The 3,811-nt window shown below is 33.2% G+C and overlaps 1 non-coding gene across 1 annotated transcript; it reads right to left on the bottom strand.

Moving 5' to 3' along the window:
* Positions 1-2,777: 2,777 nt before the first annotated feature.
* LOC122916598 lies at positions 2,778-2,925 on the bottom strand. The gene has a single exon (XR_006386236.1). It is a non-coding gene; the product is annotated as a U4 spliceosomal RNA (small nuclear RNA).
* Between the last annotated feature and the right edge of the window lie 886 nt (positions 2,926-3,811).

The following is a 3,811-nucleotide window of genomic DNA, read 5'->3' as shown; positions in this document are numbered from 1 at the left end:
TGCAAAGTACAATGAAGTAGCACAACAAAATGAGGTATGGTTATATGATATCATGTTATCTTCAAACAGAGACAATTTTTACTTCTTCCTTTCAGTTTGGATGCCTTTTATTTCTTTTTCTTACCCTATCACTCTGGCTTGGACTTCCTGTACTATTTTGAATGGCAGTAGTGAGAATGGGCATCCGTGTCTTTTTCTTGATCTTAGTAAAAAAGATTTCAATTTTTCACAATTGTGTATGCTGTTAACTGACAGTTTATCATATATTGCTTTTATTATGTTGAGTTAAATTCCTTCTACGCCCAATTTATTGAGAGTTTTTATCCACAAAACATGTTATATTTTGTCTAATCCTTTTTGTGTGTGTCTGTTGAGATTACGGATGGTTTTTTATCTTTCATTCTATTAATGTGATGTATCACACTTTACTGCTTTGCATATGTTGAACCATCCCTGCATCCCAGGAATAAATCCCACTTGATCATAGAGTATTACCCACCTATGTGCTGTTGAATCCTGCTTACCAGTATTTTATTGAGAATGTTTGCACCTATGTTCAAGATATATTGGACTTTAATTTTCTTTTCTTATGTAATTCCCTTATCTGGCTTTGGTGTCAGGGTAATTCTAACATTGTAAAATAAATTGAAGTATTTTCTCCTTTTCAATTTTTTGGATGGGATTGAGTAAAATTATTATTAATTCTCTCTCGCTCGCTTTTTTTTTTTTTTTTTTGTATTAACCATGAGTATGTGAGTGTTCTGTGCAAGCTACTTTGACATAAGCATTATTTCAGATAATGAATATGATTGCTTTTCTGTAATGTATTAAGAGAAATGTTTAAAGCACATGTAATAAAGATGTTTGGGTTTTTTAAATTGAAATTATTTGACATATAACAATGTGTTATATTAACGCTTTCTTAAATGTTTAATAGACTTTACCAGTGAGGGAAGTCACATGGCCCTGGGTTTTTCTTTTTTGGGAATTTTTTGATTATTGACTCATCTTCTTACTCATTATTTGTTTCTTCAGATTTTCTATTTGTTCTTGATTTTCTCTTTTTATTCATGGTTACTTCTTGGTTGGTTGTATGTTTCTAGCAATTTGTCCATTTCTTATAGATTATCCAACTTGTTGGCATATAATTGTTTATAGAAGTCTCTTATAAGCCTTTGCATTTCTGTGGTATCACTTGTAAATATTTCCTTTCATTTATGATTTTGAGTCTTCTCTCCTTTTTTTTAGACCTTTCTAGCTGAATATTTTTCAATTTTGTTTACCTTTTCAAAAACTAACCCTTAGTTTTGATTTTTCCCTACTGTTTTTCTATTTCATTTATTTATGCTCTAATAAATTATCCTTCCTTTTGTCAATTTGGGCTGAACAAACAAAACAATTGTTTGTTCTTATTTCTAGTTCCATAAGGTGCAAAGTTTTTATTTGAAATATTTCTCTTTTCAGGTAGGTGTTTATCACTATAAATTTCTCTCTTAGGAGGATTTTTCTGCATTCCATAAATTTTGGTATGTTGTATGTTGTGTTACCATTTTCATTTTCCTCAGGATATTTTTAAAATTTTCTTTTTGATTTCTTCTTTGATCCATCAGTTTTTTTAAAGAGTGTGTTGTCATGTATCTGTAAATTTTTTAGTTGTTCTTATGTTATTGACCTCCAGTTGATTGCACTGTGGTTGGAAAAGTTATTTGGTATAATATCAATCTTCTCAAGTTCGTTAACAGTTGTTTTGTGACCTAAGTTGATCTATCCTAAAGAATGTTTCATATGTACTTGAGAAGAATGTGTATTCTGCTGTTGGTGGTTGTTATGTTCTATATATGTGTCTTGGGTCTATTTGATCTATAGGTTGTTCAAGTGTGTTGTTTCCTTATTGATTTTCTCTCTGGATCCATTGTTGAATGTGGGGTATTGAAGTCTCCTAGTACTATTGTATTTCTGTCTATTTCTCCCTTTATATCCATTAATATTTGCTTTACATATTTAAGTTTTCTGATGTTGGGTGCATATATATTTATAATTTTATATCTTCCTGATGAACTGACTGCTTTGTCATTATATAATGATTTTCTTTTTGTCAGTCACAGTTTTCACTCAGTCTATTCTGTTTGAGGTAAATATACTACCTTTGCTCTCTTTTGGTTACCATTTACATACAGGGTTTTTTCTATCCATTCAGTTTTAGTCCATGTCATCCTTAAAGCTAAAGTGAGTCTTTTGTAGGCAGCATATACTTGAGTTTTGTTTTTTAAAACCCATTCATCTACTCTCTATATATATTTTTTAAAGATTTTATTCATTCATTTGACAGACAGAGATCACAAGTAGGCAGAGAGGCAGGCAGAGAGAGGCGGGGAAGTAGGTTCCCTGTTGAGCACAGAGCACAATGTGGGGCTTGATCCCAGGACCTGGGATCATGACCTGAGCCTTGAGCCTAAGGCAGAGGCTTTAACCCACTGAGCCACCCAGGCTCCCCTACTCTATATTTTTTATTAGAAAATTTAATCTATTTATGTTTAAGCAATTATTAATAGGGAAGGACTTATTATTACAGTTTTGTATCTGCCTTCTAGTTTTTTTTTTTGTCCCTTTTGTCCTCTCTTTATTTCCTTGTAAATCATTCAATTTTTCTAGGACATATTTTGATCTCTTCCCCCTCCCCCTACTTTTTTGTATCTCCTATAGACATTTCACTACCATACGACTTATAAAACTTCTTATAGTTATAATGGTCTACTCTAAATTGATAAACAACTTCAATTGCATGTAAAACTCTAGACATTTCCTTCTACCTCTACACATTTTAGGTTATTGATGCCACACTTTATGTCTTTTTATATTTTTAATTAACAATAATCGCGCCTCGGATAAACCTCATTGGCTATGATACTGCCACTGCGCAAAGCTATATATTTTTTTCCAAAATATTTTACTTATTTGTTTGAGAAAGAGTAAGCGAGAACATGGGGGGAGGGGCAGGTACTCTACTGAGCAGGGAAGCATGACAAAGGGCTCTGTTCCTGGACCCTGGGATCATGACCTGAGCTGAAGGCAGAGGCTTAACCACTGAGCAACCCAGTTGTCCCTAACATATTTTCTATAATAATAGCTATTTTAATATTTTTGTGTTTTAACTCTTATGGTAGACTTAAAAGTGACTTTTACAGTTGCGTTACAGCATTACAATATTCTGCATTGTTTATATATTTACCTTGACCGGTGAGTTTTACACTTTCATATGTTTTTGTGTTATTGTACAATGGCTTTTATTTCAACCTAAAGGACTCCTGGTAGCATTATTTGTAAATCAAGTCTAAATGTGATGAATTCCTTCAGCTTTCATTTGTTTGGAAAGTTTTTTTCTTTTCTTCATTTTTGAAGGACGATTTTACCACATATGATATTCTTAGTTTTTGTTTGTTTGTTTGTTTCTTCAGCATTCTGAGTATGTCATCCATATCCCTTCTGATTTTCAAGGTTTCTACTGAGAAATCTGTTTTTTTTTTTGTTTTGTTTTTGTTTTTTTTTAAAGATTTTATTTATTTATTTGAGAGAGAGACAGTGAGAGAGAGCATGAGCGAGGAGAAGGTCAGAGAGCGAAGCAGACTCCCCATGGAGCTGGGAGCCTGATGTGGGACTCGATCCCAGGACTCCAGGATCACGCCCTGAGCTGAAGGCAGTCGTCCAACCAACTGCGCCACCCAGGCGTCCCGAGAAATCTGTTTTTTTATGGACATGTCCTTGTATATGATAAGTTCTTTCTTGTGGATTTCAAAATTCTCTCTTTGTCTTT

Source organism: Neovison vison, chromosome 8 (assembly GCF_020171115.1).
Source record: "Neovison vison isolate M4711 chromosome 8, ASM_NN_V1, whole genome shotgun sequence".
Classification (NCBI taxonomy): Eukaryota; Metazoa; Chordata; class Mammalia; order Carnivora; family Mustelidae; genus Neogale; species Neogale vison.
The sequence above is the reverse complement of the archived record's forward strand: the minus strand, read 5'-3'. Positions and strand labels throughout refer to the sequence as shown.